The 26366-nt window shown below is 42.0% G+C and overlaps 1 protein-coding gene across 3 annotated transcripts in view; it reads right to left on the bottom strand.

Annotated features, from left to right (window-relative positions):
* Nucleotides 1–26366, bottom strand: part of fgfrl1a (fibroblast growth factor receptor like 1a) — a 71902-nt gene that overhangs the window by 16259 nt on the left and 29277 nt on the right. The window lies entirely within an intron of this gene.

The raw sequence follows: 26366 nt of genomic DNA, 5'->3' as shown, positions 1-26366 counted from the left end.
TGCGCTTGTAGCTTCTGATGTGCAAATCCACAATGAGTATAAAATTTATGGTCGCGCTCCTTTAAATATTCCTGCCTGGCTCTGAACTGAACATTCACTCCTTCCTCTTTCTTGTGCTTTGCATCTCTTTTTCATTTTCCGCCTCTTTGCTTCTTTGTTTCTTTTTATTCATCTTTGTCTAAATCTACATCTACAGGGGGGAAATGGTTCAACAGCGTGCTACATTTCACACTTTAACCGGCCGCATACCCCTCTGAGAGTGTGTGTATTTGTATAACCTCTTCTTGTATTTGCTTTCATGTCTTTAGAGAAAAGGCAGCAATTGTACATGAGCACGCTCAGAAATATGACTCCCACAGTCCAGTGTGTGTATGTATCTATGAGTGTGTCCAGGGGGCAGTGTTTTCCTAAAGGGTCATGTCCTTCCACGTTTTAATAGAGAGACATTGGATATGTGGACAGAACCTCCGTGCGTGCGATTAAGCTGATGTGTGTGCATGTCTGAGGGAGAGAAAATGGTAAATGGTAAATGGCCTGTATTTATATAGCGCTTTACTAGTCCCTAAGGACCCCAAAGCGCTTTACATATCCAGTCATCCACCCATTCACACACTGGTGATGGCAAGCTACATTGTAGCCACAGCCACCCTGGGGCGCACTGACAGAGGCGACAGAGAAAAGGATGTTTCTAGGTCAGCCTCTGCTGACCGCTGGTTGTTGCAGCTTCAGGGCCAAAACCAGCAGTCCTGATGTGAGTTTGTGTGTCTGACAAACCCTGTAAACCACTGTTAGTCCTCTAAAATTGACCATCGTCATAGTTTCAGGCTTCATGCAGCCACAGCTTTCTTCACTAACTTGTTTGACTTCTTATTTCAGACAGGAGCTACCACAAGCAAAGGCATTTTACACAACACTGAAAGGAGAACCATTGTTCAGTTAAACCTTCATCCAAGGAGGACTTAGTTTCACTTAAGCTCCCTTTAAATATTGTAGAGCAGCGGTCCTCGGACCGGTACGTGAGTCGTTTGGTACTGGGCCGCGAGACTTGAGGCCCAGGTCTGAAATGTCTGGTTTTCAGGGTTTTCATCGGTTTTCAGCGTTATTTTGTTATTACTTTTATCGTTAACTCGGTTTTCTTGGGTCTTTTCACGTGTGTTATGAATAAATCTTCTTTTTTTCTGTACCGGTACTAGTTTTATTTTGTTGTATTTATCCGCGACACCTTAAAGGCCGGTCCGTGAAAATATTGTCGGGCATCAACCGGTCCATGGCGCAAAAAAGGTTGGGGTCGCCGCTGTTGTAGAGGGTTGCAGTTTTGACCAAAGCTGGATCTAAACCACAGTGCATGCTGTGCAAATGATCAGAGAGACCACAAAATAACCTTAAAACATTACACAGATTACATTTTCACTTTAAAGAAGAAGCTAAATCAGCAGTAATTATTAACTGTTTACCTTGAAATAATATTTAATATTTGTAGCTTTCAATCATATTTTAAAGTTTTGAACATATTATTGAATTAGATATAGATATTATTCTTTTCAACAGATGTAGTTTGACAAGCTAAAACTTTCTGTTTTCAGTCAGACTTTATTCATTTTATTAAGAAAACCTGTCTCTATTCTGTATGTGATGGCTGTACAAAAAGACCATTCCCCAATCCCCTGAGTTAATAATAGCACAGCTTTACTGAAAGCTCCGTTATAGTTTCCTTTGATTTCCTTTTTTTTGAGCATGCTTTGTTGTTTGGCAGTAGACTGGCGACCAGTTCAGGGTGTACCCTGGAAAAGGCTCCAGCTCCCCAGGAACGCTGAATTGAATAAGCAGAAGAAAATAGATGGAAGGAATTTGTTGTTCTCAATGACTGATTACTTTCGCTTCTACTTGGTGTTCATTATTATGAACCTGCAGTCAAGACCGCAGTGCCTAGAAATCTGGATGAGAAGTTCAAAATATTTTAGTTTTAAAGACTCATTAAGCCCAAATACTACATTTTGCATTGCAATTCATCTCATCTACCAATAATAAGCAATAATATAATATGCTAAAAATATTCAACTACAGCCTTTACATGCACATGACCACTGGGTTGCTTTTAGTTTATCAGTGGTGAAAAAGAATGGCACCTGTGCACATTCTGACCTTCAACTAGGCCGAGCAGGGCACCTATTTATTATTTATGTGACTGATTTAATCTAATAATGGCCACAAGATGGGCTGATGGCATTTAAAGTGGACAGTATTACAATAATATTTAAAAAAGAAACCTGGGTAAGAGGGTGAAATTGCAGTCTAAAAAAAGAACTGAATGTTTGACAATGTTAAATCCCATTTTTTCAGTACAGTTGTGTTAGCATACATCTTCCTCCAAACCCATCTTTTATAAGAGCCAGCAGAATAAACAACATTTGTCCTTCGGCAGCTGTTTGGCCTGTCAGTGCTCTGACCCTCTACCTAAACACACTATCATTATAATTCAATCAGTTCAATGAGACTCTGGAAACAATGAAACCACATGTTGTGGGTTTCTGTCTTTTGTTATAAGCCTACTATTGTGGGAGATGGAATAACACCAAAGGTTACACACATTTTTGAAACTTAAATGGCAAAGAGAGAAACATCCAAAACTTCTCTTTTTACATCCGTCTGTTTCTTTTTCACAAAGTATTACACCATAGCATCTCGAGCCTACGTTCCAAACATACCTTTCTCTCCAGCAACATTGTTTTTCAGAATATTTATGCATAGTCTGTTGCAACTCTACACCAAAGTGATTATAATAAATGGTTAGATATACACAGTGTAGCTCTAGATAAATATAGGACTGTGGACAGATTCTGCAGTATGGCTTGTGTTTAATATGTAAATAGCAGCTCATGTAATCCTCTAAGTGTGTGGGAACAAACAAAAGCCTCATCAAACACATGGCTATAAATATGAAAGTGTCAATAAAAATAAAATAATGAGTGAAAAGCCCGAGTTTAGGTCTATAACACACAGCACCTAAGAGCAGGGTTGATATTTTGACAAAACATTTCTTCTTATAGTCCTCTTTCACTTTTGTGTGGCTCATTGAAAACTGTGCAAACTTGACTCTTTGAACTCCACGACCCATATCTGCAAACGTAACAAAATGCCAGTAACTGCCTTCACCGAACGACTAATGTTTTTCAGTCTAGTATTCCCCCGGTCAGTTATTTACTTGGTGTTTAAGTATAATAATGTTTAGAGTTGACTGAGAGTCAATCAGCACACACATCTGATCGAGCCCACTTGTCAAATGTGAAGAAAATAGACAAAACAATAAACTGGATTCAGTGTAATCGCAGATAATCTGATGACATTTGTTTTCTCCAAATCAGATTTTTCCGGTTTAAAAGTTTAAAGATGAAGCGATAACAAAATAATGATCAGATCTTATCCAGCAAGTTTTAACTAAACTTCTGTTACCTTTCCATCAACCTTTCTGTTCTGTCTTCTTTCTCTCCTTTAGCTCGCTTGCCCAAAACCCATTTTACACAACACGTTTGCACAATTAAGATTTGCCCCCTGATACATGGTGTATAGGTAAAAGCAGTCACTTTATGTATGCATAAAGCTGTCATGTTCTCCAGAGAAAACAGTAAGTGTACACGTGTGCACATGTGTAGTTCATTCCAAAATGCACACACACAGACGCAGATTTCCACTACTGGCTGTGCAGATGCTGTGTAGCCTTATGGAAATGATTACAACTTGTGCTGCTTTGTCCTCTATTAACAGCATGGGAGTGAGAGACAGTGAAAGGGACTGCGACACAGAGAGAGAGAGCAAACAAGACGGGATACGACTGACTTTTTGAATAGGTCAGGAGGCAGCAGGAGCGAAAGATGAAAAGAGAGTTGGAGAGAAAAAGGCAACAGTATGGAGAGAGAGATTTATTAGCTGTATCCACAGGGCAGACACTCATACACTGCAGTTAACTTCTGCTCCGTGTGAGGAGCAACACTGGCTTAAATGACATATTAACTGCTTGTACATTTGCAAGCTCAGACTACTTAGTGGCCAGTGATCACACTGGTGACGTGTGCTAGAGGTGAAGACATTTTCCATCATGCATTAAAGTACTAATTCACGCACACATACACACACACGCACGCACACACACACACGCATAACTAATTTTTGAGCTGAAAAAAGATCCTTGTATGCTCATAAGAAAAACATCTTTTGCTCTGAAATGTTTCAAGAACATTTGATCTCATTACCCCTCAAATGCAGACACACGCAGACATGCGCACACCAACACCTGATGGAGTTTCTCTTCCAGCTAACCCCATTCACTTGTCCAACCCTTTCCACTGGCCCCCGTACACCAGTTTCTTTTTTTTTTTTTTTTTTTACGAGAGCAACTTTACGATGCTGTTTACAAATGTGACTACACGATGTGCCATCCTGGACTCTGAAATATGATGAACACACATCAGTGTTCGGGAGGGAAATTGATTCCAGCTTTCTGACCTATTTGGTGTGAACAAATCCAACAGAAACACGCACTCAACTAATTCACGAGGCGATCTAAATATGGGGTTGATTACCTAGCATTCCTTAGCAGCATGTGTTTTAAAATAAGGGAAAATCTGAGACGGCTCAGGGTGCATGTGTGTGAGGATAAAGGTGGGGTGACATCCAGGAAATCTTTAATTCTGATTTTGTATTTTAAAGCAAGGTAAGGACTCTGATTGACTAGAGTCCCGAATGCAATGTAACTTTTTAACGCTGGATGAATTTGAAAAGAGGTGCATATGGCAGATCATTTTGGAAACCAGCAGCAGCTACTTTTCAGTTTTTCCAAACTCAGTAAGCTCCAAAAACATTTTCCTCATTTATCCATATCAGCTCATAAGTTTTAGTGGAACAAAAATTAGCAACATTTACCTCACTATTCAGCTATGCTGCACCAACAGATACAGCTAAGCCAGCTTTAAACACAGAACTGTCTGTGGGGTTGAAATAGAGGCACCAAAGGCATATTTTAGTTAGCTATTAAGCAAAATACGTCAGACAAAAAACCTTTTTTTATTATATATTAGATCCAGTTTCAAATGAAACTGGGGGAAGTCTTTTTTTAAATACTGTAGTGGGCCTCGGAAATTGGAGATAAAGTAAGAACAATAATAACTTTATTTGCATAGCATGTTTCAAAACACAGAGTTCCAAAGTGCTTTACAGTTCAAATAAAAGCCACACACTGAGGATAAGTGAACTTGCTCAAACATACAGACACGTAATCAGTCATACCGGCAGGCATTCATTCCAAATTACACACATACATGCAAATGGTTGCAAACTATGGCCAAAAATGAAGGGGAAGGAGAGGTTAACCTATAGAAATGAGTTTTCAGCAGTCGTTTGCAGCAAATAACAGAGTCAGCCGGCCTGATTGACCGAGATAGGCTGTTCGGAGAGGCTGGCTGCATAAATAAGGTCTTAGAAAACGTAAAAAACAATGTTTACAATAAATCAAAGCCTTGTAAAGTTAACTGACTGGCCAGTTGCACAGTTCTGCACATATTCTGCTCATATGAAGGCGGAACATCTATGGACTATTACCAAGTATATCATTGATGAACTAAAGGAACACAATGAAATAAAGGAGTTTTACCACTAAGTGTTTTTACCATCAAGGCTTTCAGAAGACTAAATAAACCCAACCGAGAGACGGAATGCCAAAAAAACGTCAAATAAACTCACAGAGAAAGCTCCCTGATCACCAGAATGAAAAAGCTGACCGCTCAGAGCTGTGTGATTTTCTCCAGCAGCATTATTCCTGCTTTCATAACCTTGTTCCCAGCTGTGTAGATTCTGCCTACCGTTGCAGCAAAAACCAAATGTGTGTAGTCTTATGGCTGATTGGAGATGTTGAACATTTCAGGCTTATCTAACCCATAATCCCCTGCTCTCCACCTTCTCTCTCTGTATTCTCTCCTCGCTGAAGTAAATACTTACACAGTGTGTAAGTTTCTGCTGTTAAGTCAAACAGAACTCTTTTGAATGAGCAGACTAAACAAAAACATTTTAAGGGGAAGCCTCTCGTATGCCAGCATCACATTAGAAACACAGCATGAGGACTACAGAGCAAAGGTGCGTGCATCAATGAATGTGGTTAAGTGAGTATGTCTAACTCTGAACAGGGCTCTGTAGTTCCTGAAACTGAGCGGCCCACAGTTTGATCTTGTGCCATGAATGGGCTCTACACACTAATTACAGCCACCTGTATGTGTGTGTGTGTGTGTGTAAGGTATGAGTAGATGCATGAGAGAGGAGGGTGACTGTATGGTCATGAATAAAGGCAACCTGCTGTTTCCACTCTGTCTACACACACACACACACGCATGCACACACACATTTGTGGGAAAAAACTATCATAGCATCATGCGTTGAGGAGGTAGAGGTGCTGCTTTCCACTGTTGGGTTAACCATCTGTGCGCGTGTGTGTCTGGTTTATGTCAGATCTGTTACATTCACCTGAGGCTTGGCTGTATTTCATAACCACGCAGTGGCATGTCTGAGTCTGTATGTCCAACTGTCAGTCACTCAGTAAGGTCAAGAAGAAACCAGAAAATATTCTAAAGCTAATCATACGAAAAACCCAGATTTTCTGGCTACAAAGAGCGGAGTTTGACAGATTGGGAGCACTCCATAAATCCACAAAATATACATTTTCTTGAACTCTAAAAACCGATGATGTTCTTTGCTGATCTTTTAATCAAGTGCAAGTGCGCATACATGCTTTAACAGTGCAAGGAATACAGTCAGAGTACTATCTCATCAGTAACACTTGGGTAGAAAGCGACAAAAAGCTTTCCTACTACAGTGACCTTGTGGCAATAGTTCAGATTTCTTTGCTTTAGATAGTCTAATATAGGATACACTTGCTAAGAACCAGCCTGCTACAAATAACCAATCATCTTACCAAATGTAAGTTTTGAAACTATGTAAAAACGCAAAAAGAATAAAAAGGATTCAATAATGGAACATGCGGCTCTGGTCTACAACTTACATAAGTAATTTCTGGTAATTTCGAATACACAAAATTAATTAAACCTTCAGCTTTCTAAATGTCTTTTCACGTCTATACTGAAAACACACATGGAATAAAATGCTTATAAAACAAAAGTTAAAAATCTGCTTAGTTGTTCTTTGTGTCAGTAACTTGGCCTAAATGTTCTTTAAACAACACTTTTGTAAAAACTAACGCAGCACGTTACTTAACTACCTCCTGGAAAAAGTCATTCGTTACTTTCATGTTGCTCAGTGACATGAATGGAAGAAAAAAAAACAAACACTTTTTAACCAACCAGCATGCAGATAACTGAAGAACCTTTGCAACACAAGTAACAACATAACTGTAATGTGATTACTGCATTATTAAAGTAACTTGTTACATTACTGCATTACTTAAAAATGGAATGCAATTACACTAATGCAAACTTTAATCATTTGTTACACCCAACAGTGGTTGCTATGACCTGAACTGCTGTGGTGCTCGTGTGTTTTGCCCCTCAAAGCACCCCCCTCCCCCCTTTTCATTTTCTTGAAAGCACAACCTGCTTGGATTAAGTTCTGACTGCATGTGTAGCTACGAGTGTTGAATAACAACAACAAAAAACCCATTGAGAACAGAAAAGCCCTTAAAATTCCCAGTTCCTATGCACCAAATCCTCAATTAGCTGATGCTTCCAGGTAACTAATTTAAGCCAGAGAGTTGGGTTTTGGCTAAAAATGCTTGGCAATAAAAAATTGTTCCAGGAAGTAAATCCTACCACCCTATAGGCTCGCAACAGCTACAGACTTCTCAGTACAGATCCACTGTACAGCTGTATTAAACTGTAGTGTTCCCTTTGTTCTCTATCTAACAAATCCTTTTCTAAATTAATTCATATTAAGTGTATAAGCTACAAGTCAGTGCTCTTGTCCACACTGTGTCTGAAGAATAAAGCAGGACTATAAACTCAAATTTCTCCTCATTACATGCGTTTACCACAGTGTCATTATGTAATAAATACTATACTTGAAACACTAGTGAGCAGTGAATTTATATTTTTCATAATCAATGAAAGCTGTTATGATACACATTTTCTCCTCTGTAAAATGGAGCGCACTTGTGCTGCCAAAGTTCAAGTTTAATGGAAAATTATTGTACGTTTAAAAACACGAGATGTAGGGCTGGGCTATATCATACCGTTCACGGTAATACCGGTGTAATTTTGGGCAACGATAGGAAAATGAAATATCGCGATAGAATATGGGTAAAACGCGCATGCGCAGTGACTTTGTTTACATACGCACATGGCGGCGACGCAGAATGAGAAGAGCAAAAGCGGCTCGTTGAATGACACGGATGAACCAGAATTGGTTTGTAAAAATGCTGCAACTTCAGTGGACCTGTTTAGCTTTCGTCCGTCAGATACACAACAAAGCACTATTTTTGGTAGAGCATGCTAGCGGGCCGTCGTTATTACTGTGTTGTTTGGAAAATATGGCACACTTAAAATCAATCCTTCGATTTTTCTGAAACTCGACAGTGATAGTAATAATAAAAAGTAGCTGAAGGTCTGTGCCATAGTTCAAATTACTTTCAAATGCAACTGCTATAGAAAACTAAATGGACTGTATCGGTATTATGGTTGCATACATATTAAGTGGTAACCAAGTGCTAACCAAGATATCCACGACATCTAAGGGGTGTATGTCTACATATAAATATATCTATATATATATATATATATTAGGGGTGCAACAATACTCGTATCGATATTGAACCGTTCGATACAGTGCTTTCGGTTCGGTACGCATATGTATCGAACAATACAAAATTTTTTATTTATTTTATCAACTTTTCTTCTGACGATGCTGTCTGTGTTGAGCGCTCGGTGGATCTGCGTTCGATTACTCCGCCTAGGCTGCACTGTCGAGTGCAGATCCACTGAGCGCAGCACAAGCTAGCAAGGTAGAAGCTAAGCTCGTTGCAACATGGCAAATTGAACCTCCCCCACCCTCATTCAGAGCTGGCGTTTGGAACTATTTTGGTTTTCATGTGAAGCATGACCCTGATGGTAAGCGCGTCATGGACAAAAGTAAAACAGTATGTCGAATGTGCCACGCAATGCTCAATTGGTGGGAACTAGTGGGTTAGCGCAGTTATCTTGTTAAGGTGTTGACGCTGTCCAGCTCCACGCACAGGGCAATCCGCGGTAACTTGTTAACGGAGATTTGCTGCTTCATGGCGTTGACGTCATTTTAATGAGATTAACGCTGACAGCACTAGTGGGAACACAACGAATATGACTGCACATTTACGCCGACATCATCCTAGCGCAAAGACAAGTGGAAGCAGACAAAAACAACAAGCACGCATGCTACAAACTTTACCTGAGTCATTTAGACAGTGTTAGCACATGATTCTCCTTATGGGGACCTGATATGTTTAATATGCTGCTGAGAATATATCCCAGAAGAAGAGTATAGTATAGCTTTTATTTTGAAAAGAGCCATTTCTCTGTAATAAACTCTCTTTTCCAAAGATGAGTGATTTCTCGATCAGATAGATTTATTTTTATTATTATTATTTTGTTCTTTCAGCAACATTAATTTTAAAAACTGTACTTTTGAGTTAAAATATATATTTATAATTTTAATAAATGACAAATTAAAAAGGCATGAACATTTTTTTGTATCGAAAAAATATCGAACCGTGACACCAAAGTATTGAACCGAACCGAACCGTGAATTTTGTGTATCTTTGCACCCCTAATATATATAGTTAAATTATCTCTCAGGTGGCTTACCGGTGTACCATTAATAAACCTACCTACACATTAAACCTATAGAATAGAGTAAGGCAGAATAGTTTTATCCATATAGTGTCCTGAATGTATTGAAACGTAATATACCAACATAATAATACACAATTGAGGGCTTCTACCTGTTTTCCTATTGCTGAGCCCAGGCCCTAACTAAAGGAACGGGATTTTTCCATCTGGGATCGATAGCAATTTTATTTCCTCCTCATTTCTGCTACAATGAGTCAGTAGTTGCAAAAAGATTCACCAGAATGTGCCAGAAGAATATACGGTAATGAGAGTTCAGTGATATCTCTTCCAGCTGACAAAGCACAAATCCTGTCTTATTCAATCACCATTTGATATTATTTAAATACACAATATGTGATTAGCATGCTAGGTTTTTATGGAGTGTTAATAAGTGCAGATCCGTTTTGCAGCAGTTGTTTATATGTATGGTATATTTTCAGAAACTGTGACCCTTGGCGGTCAGACTTAATACAACAATGAGGCCTCGGTTTAGTCACGAAAAACCAACACATGAAGTATCTTGAGCTCCTCCAACCCCGAACATGGACTGTGTCAGAGCGTAAAATATCAACAGGGTGGTGAAATAACATACAGGCACAAGTGGTTCCACACACTCCCTCATAAACATCACACAGCAATGGGATTTATGAGTTCTGAAAACATACAGTAAAGGATCAAGTTTTCAATTTTCTTTGTGTGTTGGTTAATGTGAAGTACGTGGGTGTGTGTCTGTGTAGCACAAGCATCTGGCTAGGTTTATTTAGTTTTTTAAAGCCTCAGTATGAAAGTAAAGTATTTAATTTGTTCTTCTTACTTTTCCTTTTCACCCTTTTTTCCATCTGTGTGTTACTGTGATGGTATATAAATCTTTGCATGTGCGCTTATTCGTGTAGCTGTTTTACATCACTGTTCACACTTCGCTGAAAGAGGAGCAGGGTCAAGCACTGAACACAAACAGAGATTAGCCAAAAATGGAGACAATATGGACGCCATGCAGGAATCTGGCAAACATACAGCTGCAGTGTAAAGCTTTAGCCATGATGGAGGCAATCCAGACAAGGTCAGAAATGATTCAGTGGAATTACTGAATTACTTCACGTTTGCTGCTCAGAGGGGATGACGGAGGGCCTCTGAGATAACAAAAGTGGAAACCAAGTGTGTCAATGTACTATATAGATGGGTTAAACAATATTTAACATGCATGTGAAAGGATGCACATATGCATTGCTGTAAATGAACTGGAGTGACAAGTTTCAGCAAAAACACAGCACTAAAGAATGTGGTAGTAACAATAACAGCATTCAAACTCGAAACATTTGTGACTAAAACACTATTCGTCAATGATCTGGACAACGTGCATGACTTATTTTCCCACGGTGTGCTTTACATAAGCGTTAAGTCTGACTAGTTACCAGTGACTTAACCAACAAACAAAAAACAAACAAACCAAAAAAAATAAAAAATTAATTACATTAAAAAACTATTTGAAAAACTTGTTTGAGACATTGCTTTACAAATATACTGCAGACCGATAACTTAAATAGACACTGAGGTATATGATCTGATAGGATGCAGAAAATGCACCGGCTCTTAATGTTGCACCAAGTCAGATATATTTAGTAATTTGCTCCAGCCTCAAATCATCCTGGCTCGTAAAACAACTGTCATCTTCCAAAAATAGATGATGTCCCCATCGATAAATTATTGCTTCCTCGCCAAGTGACGAACCTGCTGCTCAGCAGGGGGCAGAAACGCTGCAGCAGTTCCTCAAGGATGCGAAAACAGCAGCAATGTGCTTGTGTCAGTGTTAAACGACTATTATGCGTTAAAAAGCAAAAGAATAAATCTGGCTGCAAATGAAACATTTAATAAAGTTAAATGTATGTCCTACAAATTATTGTTTTTGTACCGACGGGTTTGTATTTATGCATAAAATTACCTGAGTGTGCTGAACTTGTAATTACTGCATCTGCCTTGATTTATGTGTGTGTGGGTGCCTATAAGCATACGTGCGCTCTTTTATGTCTGCGTGTGGACAGCATTTGTACCTGGTTGTGTATGCTTTTGAGACTGTGTGTCCGTCCAGCTGCTGCGCGTGTAACCCTAGTAAACTTCAAGGCAGTGCTCTGCTCTGCAGAATTAACGAATCTCTCACATCCATCGCCACGTGCCGCCTTTGAAACAGACACCGACGGCCTCGGCTCAGCACTCTCAATCATTCTCTCGCTCGCCCACCCTGCTCTGCCCTGTATCAAATTATATTCTAGTCAAATATCTGCTCATTAGCAAAAGTTTTGTCCCCAATTAACCTTTTTTCTCTTCTTACATTGTTTAATTCATTTTCACAACAGGCAATCGGTGCAATCAAGGCGGCTAAGGAGCAATGAGAGGTAGATGAGGCTGAAAACAACCTTTCTACCTGGGTTTCCTCCCAAATCTCAGTTTCTACTTAAAATAGGACTTGCCTGTTGATAAAGCTGATCAAAACACTTTCTTTCTGAACACTTCCATAAGAAGTAAAAACAACACATTGCTTCAAATTTGTGCAGAGAGTGAAATGAAGAGTCTACAATACATAAGCCTGGAAAGGTCTGACCATATAAAACAATGTTCTAAGATGTTTGATGTTTGGTAAAAACCACGTGGTACTGTATGATGTGCCCTGCACCTGCTCACTATACATTTCTCCCTTCCTCTCATGTACAATTGGGCTCCGTCTTCTACGCCCTCTTCCCAACAATGAAATTCAAGTTGACTGACAGCTATTTTGTCACAGTGGACAAACAACAAGTAAAAAATATATTTCCTGACCAGCTGAGGGTGTTGCACCAAAAAATACGTTTTGAGTGCTGTGATTGCTAGCAGATTGCTGCTGTGACCTCTAGTTTGCATGGAAGATGCAGACTTGTCTGCAAACACTTGGAAACAAACCACTGAGCAGTAGCGAAACCTTAAACGTGTCACGCAAACTGGAAACAGAGAGCGTCTGTCTTCAAAGTAAAAGTTATGCCTCACTGCTGAAGCAACATATTCACTTTAAACGAACAAATGGTCTCTGTTTCCAGTGTGAGGTGCACTTTTCAGTTTCATTAGCCGTTAAGTGTTTGGCAGTCATTTCCATACAAACTGTGGGCGACTGCGGCAATCTGCTAGTGAGCAAGGCAACTGCAGCATCATATACCTCTTTGCAACCAATTTCAAGCAGCAACAGCCAACAACCTCTCACCTACACCTTTTTTCCTTGTTACCAGTGGTTGCCAGACAGTCGCTAATACAGGGGTGTCGAACTCCAGGCCTCGAGGTCTGGTGTCCTGCAGGTTTTAGATCTCACCCTGTGGCAACACAACTGAATCAAACGATTAGTTCATTACCAGGCTTCTGGAGAAATTCAACACATGTTGAGGAGGTCATTTAGCTATTGAAATCAGCTGTGTTGGATCAAGGACACCTGCAGGACACTGGCCCTCGAGGCCTGGAGTTCGACACCTCAAATCACAAATCAAATCACTTTTTATTGTCACATCACATGTGCAGGCACACTGGCACAGCACATGCGAGTGAAATTCTTGTGTGCGAGCCCCACAAGCAACAGAGATGTGCAAACACAACAACACAAACGAGCAAAATACAAGAATGGCCAACCTGAGACTAATAAATATATGTACAATATATAATAGTGTATGCATTTCTGGATGTGTATACTAAATATTTTCCTACGTGTGTGTGTGTGTGTGTGTACACATTTTTACAAATTAAATAGTAAAAAAATAAAATAAAATAATAATAATAATAATAATAATAAAATATATAAAATATACAGAGTTGAAAATGTGCAAAACAAGTGGCATTTATATACAGTGTGGAGTGCATAATGTTGAAGTTCCAGTAGTGAAGCTGAGGTGTCTATGACGTGTTCAGCAGTCTGATGGCCTGATGGAAAAAGCTGTCTCTCAGTCTGCTGGTACGGGACCGGATGCTGCAGAACCTCCTTCCTGATGGAAGCAGTCTGAACAGTTTATGGCTGGGGTGACTGGAGTCCTTGATGATCCTCCCCGCTTTCCTCAGGCACCGCTTCCTGTAGATGTCTTGGAGGGAGGGAAGCTCACCTCCAATTATCCGTTCAGAGCACCGCACTACTCGCTGGAGAGCTTTGCAGTTGTAGGCGGTGCTGTTGCCATACCAGGTGGTGATGCATCCAGTGAGGATGCTCTCAATGGCACAGTGATAGAAGGTCCTGAGGATGCGGGGGCTCATGCCGAATCTTTTCAGTCTCCTGAGAAAGAAGAGGCGCTGCTGCGCCTTCTTCACTGTTTTGTTTGTGTGTACTGACCACGTAAGATCCTCAGCCAGATGTACACCAAGGAACCGGAAGCTGCTCACTCTCTCCACAGCAGCGCCGTTGATGGTGATGGGGGTGTGTACTTCTCTGCACCTCCGGAAGTCCACTATCAACTCCTTTGTCTTTGCGACGTTGAGGGTGAGATGGTTGTCTTGACACCAGTGGGTCAGGGCGCTGACCTCCTCCCTGTAAGCCGTCTCATCACCATTGGTGATAAGACCCACCACTGTAGTGTCGTCCGCAAACTTCACAATGATGTTGGAGTTGTTAGTGGCTGTGCAGTCGTAGGTGTAGAGTGAGTACAGGAGAGGGCTCAGTACACACCCCTGTGGAGCACCAGTGTTCAGTGTGATGGGGGATGAGGTGATGCTGCCCAGTCTGACCACCTGGCGTCTGTCAGACAGGAAGCTAAGGATCCAGCTGCAGAGGGAGCTGCTCAGTCCTAGATCCTGCAGTTTCCTGTCCAGCTTCGAGGGAACGATGGTATTGAATGCTGAGCTGTAATCTACAAACAGCATCCTCACATACGTGTCTCTCTTCTCCAGGTGTGACAGGGCAGTGTGTAGTGTCAGGGCTATGGCATCATCAGTGGACCTGTTGTGGCGGTATGCAAACTGTAGAGGGTCCAGTGAGTCGGGTAGTGCAGAGCAGATGAAGTCCCTGACCAGCTTCTCGAAGCATTTGCTTACGATGGGGGTCAGGGCTACAGGTCGCCAGTCGTTCAATGAGGAGATGGTGGAGGATTTGGGTACAGGGACGATGGTGGCCATTTTGAAGCAGGCTGGGACTACAGACAGAGAGAGGGAAAGGTTGAAGATGTGCGTGAACACTCCAGCCAGCTGAGCCGCGCATGACTTGAGGACGCGGCCGGGAATCCCGTCCGGACCAGTAGCTTTGCGTGCGTTCACCTTCCTGAAGCACTTCCGCACATCCTCCTCAGACACAGTGTGCGCACTGACGTCATCCGCGGTGCGCACACTGTCCGGTCTCATGGTGTTCGCTGTGTCGAATCTAGCGTAGAATACGTTTAGATCCTCACACAGAGAGGCCGTGGTCTGCGGTGTGCTGGTTTTCCCTCTAAAGTCTGTGATCGTGTTTAGTCCCTGCCACATACTCCGAGGGTTGTCAAACTGTTGCTCCACCCTGTCCCTGTACTCACGTTTGGCTGCTTTGATCGTCTTCCGGAGTTGGTAATGTGCGTGTTTGTAGTCCGATGTGTTCGCGGAGGCAAAGGCGGTGTTCCGTGCCGCCAGTGCCGCGTGAACATCTCCGTTAATCCAGGGTTTTTGATTTGGGAAGGATTTGACTGTTCTGGATGGGACGACATCTTCCACGCATTTCCTGATAAATCCGCAGACTGAGTCTGTGTATTCGTCAATGTCCCTAGCAGCCACGTGAAAATTTCCCAGTCCGCATGATCAAAACAGTCCCGCAGCGCAGACTCCGATTGGTCCGTCCAACAGTGCACCGCCCTCCGGGTTGGAGCTTCCTGTTTCAGCTTCTGCCTGTAGGCGGGCAGGAGCAGGATGGAGCAGTGATCTGATTGGCCGAATGGGGCGCGGGGGAGGGCTTTGTACGCATCCCGGAAAGAGGTGTAACAGTGGTCGAGTTGCCGGTTTCCACGTGTGTTGAAAAGGATGTGTTGATGGAGTTTTGGTGAGACTTTCTTCAGGTTTCCCTTATTAAAGTCTCCGGCTGTGATAAACGCTGCCTCTGGGTGTGCGGTTTCCTCACTGCTGATCGCGCTGTACAGTTCCCTGAGTGCACGGTCAGTGTCGGCTTGTGGGGGAATGTAAACAGCTGTAATAATCACTGCTGTAAATTCCCTCGGTAGCCAGAATGGCCGGCACTTAATCATCAGGTACTCCAGGTCCGGTGAGCAGAAGGATTTGACCGGGTGCACGTTCGCATAATCACACCAGCTGTTGTTGATCATGAAACACACACCACCGCCTCTGCTTTTCCCAGTAAGATCCTGTGACCTGTCCGCGCGGTGCACAGAGAACCCCGGCAGTTGTATTGCGGAGTCCGGTACTTTGTCCGATAGCCAGGTTTCTGTGAGGCAGATCACGCAGCAGTCCCGCATCTCTCGCTGGAATGAGATCCGTGCCCGAAGCTCGCACAGCTTGTTCTCCAGAGACTGCATATTAGCCAGTAATAAACTGGGTAACGGTGGTCTGTAAGTGCGCCGTCTCAGTCGAACCAGAACGCCAGATCTTCTCCCTCTGCGTCGGCGTTTGCGGCCTCCAGGGCCAGAGAACAAAGGCGTCTCAGGTGAGATGAATGGGGGGTCTGCAAACGGAGCGTCCGTGTTGCAAAACTTGAACTCCGGAAAGTTATAAGAAAGACCGTCTTTTATGTCCAGTAAGGTTTGTCGGTCGTACACAAGGAGACAAGTGCTGCTCGTGAAAAAATAAAGGAAAAGTAAAATTAAACACAGAAGAAAGCCGTTGCTTGGGGGAGCTCGCGACGAGGCTGCCATACTCGGCGCCATCTTGATTTTTATCTCTCACCTGTGCGCTAATAGGTGTCTAGGCCTGTGTGACTGGGGCCTTACTTGTCAACTCCTAACCTGCCAAAACCCCCACCAAGCTGGCGTTCTAATAATAACTGTAGAATTTTTTTAAGTCTGAAACCCAGAAATTACTATTCCCTAACAAAGAGCCCGGTCTGTAGACCACTGCTCTGCTTACTGCTGAACTCTGCTGTGATCCGTGCTGGAATGTAACTGTCTAGCCACACTTCAACGCGAACACCGAACCTGTTGAGCGTGAATATGCCACAAGTGTGCGGATGAGCTTGTTAACTTTGCACGAACATGCACGTATCACCGTTTCGGCACGGATCTGCACGGGTGCTCATTAGGTGTTCCAACGTGCGTCCCCATGCTGTTGTGTATGCATTTAATTGCGTACATGCTGACAATATGCGGTTGTCTTCTTGAACTTCAAAGTTGCTGGCATGCTCTGCTGTGTGAGGCTACATGCTGAGAGGATGTCTTTGATGAACAACTATTTACAACAATGTAAAACTAACCCTCACATCACGAGGCGCTGCTGGGCCATGTTTCAACATGACTCACCCCAATTCCTGCTTTGTTCAACAGTCATTCTTGTTACTCAGAGCTGTTTGTGGATTAATAACAATGCAACTTTTTTGTCAACACTCAGTGGGATGCTTTCTTGCTCACCTCAAACTGTCGTATTTTACTCCCCTAGAGAACATTTTAGTAGAGAAGATAACTGCATTCATTCTGTGTGTGTTCCAAGTACACGCTGTATCCCAGGACCTATTAACTACATATTGACATGCACTTCAAAGTAAAACAAAATAGCACGTTTCTTTGATAGTGAATAAATTCTGCTAACAACCAGCAAAACCATGGTGACACTGCTGGAAGCCTGTGAATGACCGAAGGACACTGAAACAGACGTCTGCCTTGATCCAATCGATGCAGTATGTCGGACCGCTGTCTTTTCGACCTAATGAGGTGTCTGAAGTCATGATGTAGCAAACCATCACTAGTATAGTAAAGAGAAAGGAATCTGATGGGTCGACTGGATGTTAACTTTCTGGCTTGTTTAAATTATTTAAAAATTGTCTGACAGCAGCGATACACACTCCTTTCTCACTAATATTCTTACTTCTGTTTTACCTTATAGCTGATACTAGTAACTATTCTTTTGGTCACTAAGAGCACAATAGTTTAAATCAGACACACGTAAAGCTAAACGTTAACTGTCAAAAAATATTAGCCTTGATTGCAACTGTGCAGGCAGCACGGTTGCATGGTGGTTAGCACTGTTACAGCACAGCAAGAAGGTCCTGAGTTCAATTCCACCATCAGGCCGGGGTCTTTCTGGGTGGAGTTTGCGTGGGTTCCCTCCGGGTGCTCCGGCTTCCTCCCACCGAGATAATGCAGTTTATGGGGATAGGTTAATTGATTAATCAAAATTGCCCATAGGTGTGAATGCGGGAGTGAATGTGAGCACGAATGGTTGTCTGTCTCTGTGTGTTGGCCCTGCGACAGACCGGCGACCTGCCCAGGGTGTACCCCGCCTCTCGCCCTATGACAGCTGGGATAGGCTCCAGCGCCCCCCGCGACCCTGAAAAGGAGAAGCGGACGCGAATGGATGGATGCAACTGTGTATAATCTTATGTCAAAGTGCTAAATTCAGTATGTTTGATACATAAACACTTACATGGCGATGAACACAGAATAAATCATAACACAAATTTAGGATTGAGATGTTCAGGCAAAAAAAAAAGGAGGGAGGGAGGCTGACGCAGCACTTAAATCTCCAAATATCATATACTCATTAAAATGCAAACAGCGTTAGAAAACAGCATTGTGGAGAGGAGCTTGAGGTCACGGCCACAGAGTGTGTGGTGTGTGTTTTCGTGTGAGTGTATCAGTTTTCAGGATACTGTCACACTGATCAAACTCAGGCCTGATAGCAGAGGCGCCGTAGAACCATTGCTGTATTTGCCTAAGAACCATGGGGAAAACTACACACACATCTTACCCAGAGAACAGAGAGGGAAATGTATTGTGCATGCATTTTGGTGAAATATAATGCGCTGGAATGCTGCAAAATTATGCAAGTAACTACATGCAGACGCACACCTGATGGCTCGGAACAAAACCCGTCTGTTGGAGCTCATTTCTTCTTTAATGGTGACGTTATCTGTTTCAAATTACATGTAATTTCTTAAGATATTTCTGTCTGCGGCAATTTTCTCTAATCATATTTTTTCTTTGCTTACTTCATTCCAGCTATGCCGAACGTTTAGAAATAGGCGAGATAAAGCATTTAATCAAACTTCCTGAAGCTTAAATAGATATGAAATAGAGGCAGCTTTAAAAAAACTGTTTAGACTGCATACCTATAAACACATGACAGGAAAACACTGACAAGTCAACAAGGCTTCATCAAATCCAGATAGAGCACCAGCTTTGGGATGCATAGTTCAAACTGCGATAAACATTTTGATAAGTGGAACAAGTTTTTCCACGCCTGCAGCTTTTTATTCAGCTCAGTGTGAGTTGTTCTTTCGTATCCTGTCCTGCTTGCTGTCAGTGCAGTGACATCTGGAAAAGCCAGATGTAATTGCTGGAATCCGAAAAAGTGACAAAAAGAGAATAAAGGAGGGAATCGCTGAGAATAATTTGCTCTCCATGTCGTCATTAAGACATCAAAGCGAACGCAGAAGATACAGAGCCTTTCAGCGTGGACACAAATGCACTTTGGAGGAGAAGAGTAACAAACGAGGGAAGAACAGAAAAGAACAGAGGGGAAGGGAAGAGGAGGAGGAGGGATGGTGTGTGCTGAAGAACCTGTCTTTGGCTTTGATGACGGCACAACAGTGAAAGCAGCAAAAGCAGACAAAAGTTTCTAAAACTTCAAACGAAAGCTTTTTGTAGCACAGGTCTGCTCGCTCTTTCTCCCCCAGTTCTCCATTCTTCCCCCCCCCTTTTCTCTTCAAACATGTCTTTGCTAATTGCCAGACCCTGTTCTGCCCTCCGCAGGCTCTCCACTCCTCTCAGGTCTATTCAGCACGGGGGTTGTTACAGAGGGAAGGCCTAATAACGTGCTCTAAGTGGACAATGGAGCCTGCGGGGCCAGCGACAAAATCCTGGTCTTAATGAGAAAAGACTCCTCGAGCGAACAAGCAGGTCTGTCAATAGACTGGCCTATTATGGAGTTACAGGGCAGGGTGGGAGGGTGGGGGTGTATGGCATGTGTGTTCCAGGTTATCTGCGCATGAGTTAATATCTATGTGATAGAAAATAAATAAATAAATAAATAAATAAATAAATAAATAAATAAAATTAGTGTATAAAAAGGAAAAAAATACACGCGTCTAGGTATGGCAGCATGAATGCTTGCGTATTTGTGTGTGTGTGTGTGTGTGTGTGCTGCTACCCCCTGAGGGTAACAATAGTTAACAGGACTAATCCTCTAGACCGTATAATGGCCACTAAGCTGTCTATTCAGAAGTTCAGCTCCCCTGCTAACTCCTCCGATCAGGCACGAATACCCACACTCAGCCATTCACTTCCCTTTCCTTCGTTCTTTGTAAAACTTTCGGAAACTTTTTTTGTTGTTGTCTTGATCAGTATATCATTTGATTCATATCACATAGCTAATCGCATATTTAAGTATTTTTAAATGGAAATATCGTGCTGCAGTATCCCTCATGGTTTCAGCAGTTTAAAGTATTGTTTATCTGTTTAAACAGAACCCAGAGATACACTATTATCCAACTATTATATAACTTACATTATTCACAGATTTATTTGACGTACTACATGTTAGTTATCTGTTGCGCTACTCCCTCCTCTTTCTTAATCCCTCATTTCCTCCCTCCTTCTTCCCTCCTCTCCTCCATCTTCCCCTCCTCCCAGTCATTTGTAGTGTGTGTGAGAGACTTCACCAATTAGTTTTTTGGAGAGGTTAACCCCACTGCTGTGAGTTTGTAGCGTCATTGTTGCTCTGTGTGAGGGACTGCAAGTTATGCAGAGAGGCTCTCCGAAGCACCTTGTTTGCTTTCATTTGCAGGTGGGGTGAGGCTTTGGAGTGGCAGTGGGTGGCTGTTAAGTGATGGGGGTGCAGGACACATCTCCCATAAGGACCCACTCTGGAAACAGCGAGTGTCTCCTTGAGAGGCTTTGTCGATGCCTCTTACAATTGCACCGAGCTCTCCCTGCTAAATCACCTGCTCACATCTTAACTTGTTGATTCTCTAACAGCAGGCTGTGATCTCTAAATGTATCATTTGTTTGTTAAAAATGTATACTTTTATCTGCAGTTATCTTTTGTGGTGTCTGATGTCCAGGATGGACAGTTATCAAAAAATGTAAGTTTGGATTATGACTCTTTTTTGGTTTAAAATAGAGATTAAATTGGTAATCATGCTGACATTTTCTGTCTATTCAAAGTTAAGAGGTTAAGAGCTTCTCTTAAGCTTATACGACTGTGTAAAAACTTTGCAAAACAGAGCATCTTAAATTAAAATGTTTTGTCACACAGTAATCTCTGGTTCCTATGCTTAAAGACAGTTAGATTTAAGGGTTTTAAACCCTTTGGAAGCAATTTTATGAGTTTATAACAACCAAAATCAATAAGAATTAATAAAATGTTACTGAATTTGCACTTACCTATGTCATTGATGGTCATCAGAAGCACACAGCGCACTAATTCTTAGTACCCCATCGAAAAAACAAGATGTGGTTCCGATGTCTAGTTCGGCATAAATGTAATGCGACATGTGTTCTGTGAATTTATTAAAAATATAGATTTTTTCCAAACATTTTTTAATTGTCCATAATACAAAATGGTAGATTTTTATAGAAAGACATTTACCTTTAAGACCTTTTAAAGAATTATAACCATAGCTCTCCACTCTTCCACTTCAAACCCAGTTTCTACAATTATATTTCCTCCAGTCTAGCTTGCTTTCATTGTGATATGTCCTCACCCTCCCTGCCTTTCAGATTCTCCCATCTTCTATCACTGTTGGACACGTCCGCCTTAATTGACAAACTGAGATACTTTAAAGCATCTCGCATCCTCAAATTTTCAGTTTCGTGTAGTTTTACCCATATCTGGGGACGGAGTGCACTTCATGATGTGAGTGATGGGGCATCAAATGATACATATAAAACCCTGCTACATTTCTTATTAGTCTCATGTTTTTCACTCAAAGGACGCTGCTGTGCCAAAACACACAGAGAGGTAACATTACACCTCAGATTAGCTGTGGGAGAGTTGCTGTGGAAACCAAGGGTGAAAATGTGTTTGCTTTAGAGTTTTGAGGAGCTGGTAAATGAAGTTAAGATCAAATTCCTTCCTCAAACAGAATTAACAGAGCGCAGAATACAGCAAAGAGCAAGACGGAGAGGATACGTAGAGGTCGAGTGCCAGTAAAACAGAAATACTCTGCATACTGAGCAGTACTGTCTTTACTCAACAGCTGTATTTGCTATTAAGTTGACTTAAAAAAAAGCAATTACAGCATTAAATTGCTACATTATAAGTTTGTCAGAACGTGTAATTTTAAAGAAAGTTACCTGCACTAAAGCTTAATGGTTTTTCCCAGCCCATTAATCTTTCTGACACACGTACGGCTCTCACCTGATAACCCAACAGTAACACATTAATACAACATCTATGAATCAACCACAATGTTAAAACTACCTTGGTAATACTTAAGGAGTCTGGATGGATACTTTGGCTCCTGTGGATCTGTTTGCTCGGCGCACACACTCTTGACGGCACTGAGATCTGTGAAGTTTGGAGGCCTGGTCAGTGCCTTGGCCTCTGAGCTGTTACCGCGCAGTTGCTGTGGTGCAGCAGGGCACACCGTCCTGCTAGTCTTCCAGATTCTTCCACAATCAAGCAGATGGTGCTTTTCGAAGTTTTGGCCATATATTGTCGATACCAATATGCATTTAGCTTCTACTACTAGCAGTAACTACATTAGAAGTAACGAGTGGGAAAGTGGAAGCAGATGTCAGTTTTCCCTAACTCTGAATCTAACTCTGACACACGACAGTGAGAGGAATGGGAGGATTTCATAGAAAAACTGTAATTTAAAGAGTTTTCAGCCTTCAGTTAGACATACCACTTACACTCTCTGTAATCATATGAAACGTGTGCTTCACTTCAGTTTTCGGGTGGATTTTCTCCTCAAAATGAGTCACTGCTTGGGCCTTGAGAAAAAGGCTTGTTGACTGACAGATGGCATCTAGTGCGGAGAATTGAAGTCAAAGCTAGCACGGGGTATTTAAGACCCATTAGGGGTCTGTGAGAGCTTTACTTGGCGTACAATCAGTAGAGAAAAAGCCATATGCACTCAGACACACACACACACACACATGGACATACACAGATGTTAATGGAGCATGAAGGCAAACAGAAGGCAAAAGAACGAGGAGGTGAAAGACGCTCAAGAGAAAAGACGTCTCCTCTTGACTGGTAATGCTGAAGGAATCCAACTGCAGGAGGGTTTTGAGAGAAATACAAGAAGGATATTTGAGGTGGATGAAAAAAGGACGGGAAAAAAAGCAGAGAGAAGGTGACTGTGAGAAGAGTTGGTTGTAGTTTGCATGAGAAGTTAAGAGAGATAAGTATTCGTGGCTACTATTTTCCACAGACCACCTCAGTGTTAGGTAAAAGGAGACGCAGCAGATACAACTCTCCTTATCCCTACACTGCTTTGAATGCATCTCAACCTGTTAAGACAGCTTTTCCAAGACTTCCGTAGATTTTATTGTTCTCTTTTATTCTCCGGCATTGTTGACGGCTCTGTTTTCTTTTGCTGCGTCTCCCCCATGTCCATCTTCTTTCCTCCTCTTTGCTGGAAGTGAAACGAGGCAGAACGAGAGGATGTGGGACAGACAAGCGTGAAATGGAGGCAGGGGCCTCTGAGGAGTGTGCGACTGTGCTGATGTCAGTTTGCATCTGTATTTTGTCCACATTTGCCGGTGACATGTGCATGTGAGGGATTGGACAAATATTTTCCTGTCCCGTCTTGTTGACATGTATATGCAAAAAGATGCAGTAAATATATCCATGTGCATCTTAATGTTTATCGTTACAAGAAACAACAAGGTGGTAAACAGCTTTTGAAACCTGAACCCGTTCTTTCTGCTGCGTCATATCTGCCTGAACACGCACGCATACACACCAGCATGTTTACATCTCCACAGTGCCACCCTGATATCCGGAGCAACAGCTTTGTCTACTTCACTGTAAGGGCGGCGTGTTGTAACAAAAGCAGGACCAAAGAGAATGTGATGCGGAACCGAACAAAATGACTGTGACAGGCGAAGAAACAGGCGCACATACACTCTTTCAACTCTGCCCTAACTTTCTGCAACTGTTGGCCGAATCAAGCATAAGCTCGTGTCATTTTTAAATGCAAAGACTTCTGGAATACAATGTAACTTATTTCTGATTTTTACCATACATTATTAAAAATTCCCAGCTTCTTCAGTTGAGAATCTAATAAAATTATGCGCTATAATGAAACAGGTATTTCCATAAGGAGAGACAAAGGAAGGGAACTTCTCCTGGAACCAGATCCCCTGCTATTAAGGCATCTTTAAGTTCAAGAGGAGGAGGGGTAAACAACGTGATGATTTCTGGGCTCTATCTTAAAATGACAGCTTTTTTAATGTTTTGCGCTTTTTACTGAGAACCTACTTCCTGTAAGGCCTCAAATGCTAGAGTGAACACCAACTAACCTGAGCAGAAATGGTTAATTTGTCAAGTAGGTGGATGAGGTAGCGAGGGCAAGACACTGGGTTACTTGAGATTCATTTTAAGCTCTGCGCAATCACAGACACATACTTTTCTCTCTTTGCGTGTGACTCACACCAATTAAGTTGCAAACCTTGGCTGCCACTACATCCTCTCCAGATGAGGCACCAGATATCTCAATTAAAAAAATCAGAAATTTGAGAACACGAAATAAGAGGGGGCATCAGGATGGAGAAACTGACGGATGGCGAGATGATGTTGGTCTGCAACGTGATCTCATGTGTTAGCTTCTGGCCGGAAGACAGCTGCGGTCTCACACATGCAATGCAGTTTAATGAAGAAAGACTGAACGTGCAAAAACGAGCTGGATTTGCTGTCAAAGAAGTGCAGGCCTACCAGGAAACAAGCAGTCTCAGGCAACGATGTGAAACCATTTATTTGGTGTGCAGTACCACATTAAAGTTTCATGACAAACAGGGCGGAGCTGTGTGATGTCAGGAGTTCACTGCTATTAGTGGGCTAATCCTGGCATTAAATCACCAGATGTTATTGAAGAAACAATAATTTTCTAAATCAATTTTCTTCATAGTCCTGCTTTGGTTTTTGCCATTTGTCATGTTTAATGTTGTGATTTGTCTTGCTTCAGTCTTCATTACGTAGCCACGGCTTGATGAACATAAATCATGTACAACCGTATTTATTCAAACATACGTTAGGTCGAGGTTTGATATCTTTCTCTGCCTGTCTTTGCGCTTTGTTCTCCAATTATGAACAGATGTCAGCTGTTATGGTTGAGCTCTTAAATCACCACAAATCATCATGTCACCCACTTGCGAACAGACCTGCATATGCACACTGACACACACGCACGTGCTCATTAAAACTCAAAACCGCATTTTTATGCGCACATGCACTGAAAGCACGCCTAAATGCAAGCATGCACGCACACACACACGACTCCAAGCCATTTCCTTCCGTCCTTTTTATGCACAGTTTCCCAATTCTGCTCCAGACATGCTTTCATTGTCATCGCATCTGGTTTAAGCTATAAATGTTCTATAATTCATTGCTCTAGTAAAAGAAAAAAAAATTCACAATATGAAAAGACAAAGTTAAAGAAAAGCGAATAAGGGAGAACAAAAGAGAAGAAACTGCACGAAAAGACTGCGGGAGTACGAAAGAGAAGCTTGCCTCGCCTTTTCAGTTTTTTTGAAGGTCACTGTGGTTTGTAGAGCAGAAAAAAAATCTTTTTTGGTTTCACTTTATTGGTGGTCCAATAAATCTTCTCACAACGACGCATGAACATACGCGCATGCAAAAGTCCTCAAATAAACAACCACACACTCACACAAACACACGCACACATTTTACTTACAAACATTTTCCAACCTACACACAATAAAAGAACTAACCCTTCAAAGAATCTTCCAATTTCCCCACATCAACAAAAGCCTGCCTTCACAAAATGCCTCTCCATGCCTTCCAACCACTGAGGCGGAGTACAGTGGGTGTTTTACGGCAATCGAATGCTAAAACATCTGGGGAAAATAGGAAACTGTGAAAATATTGGTACAAATTAAACGTGGTTGGAGGAAAATGAGCCAGCTGACTGGGGGAAGGAGGAATGAGCGCTGATATTGGGTGCTAATAAGAAAAAGGTGTTAAATGATACTCTTGGTTAGAAATTGAGAGGGAAATACAATAAGATGCAGGTGTGGGCTCATTACTGTGAAACAGACCGGTCATAAGATAATTAACACAGGACCACACAGGTAAGGAGGGGAGATGAAAGCGAAGGGGACGTGTGGTGGAAGCAAGGAAGCGAAACAGTGAGAGAACCCTTAGCAGAGCAGCAAAGTACATCAAACAGAGAAACAGGTAAAGGTCCACAGAGTAAGGTATTAC

The sequence above is a fragment of the Rhamphochromis longiceps genome, linkage group LG2 (genome assembly GCF_057381845.1).
Source record: "Rhamphochromis longiceps isolate RC_006_pf linkage group LG2, R_longiceps_female_GT1.1, whole genome shotgun sequence".
Classification (NCBI taxonomy): Eukaryota; Metazoa; Chordata; class Actinopteri; order Cichliformes; family Cichlidae; genus Rhamphochromis; species Rhamphochromis longiceps.
The sequence above is the reverse complement of the archived record's forward strand: the minus strand, read 5'-3'. Positions and strand labels throughout refer to the sequence as shown.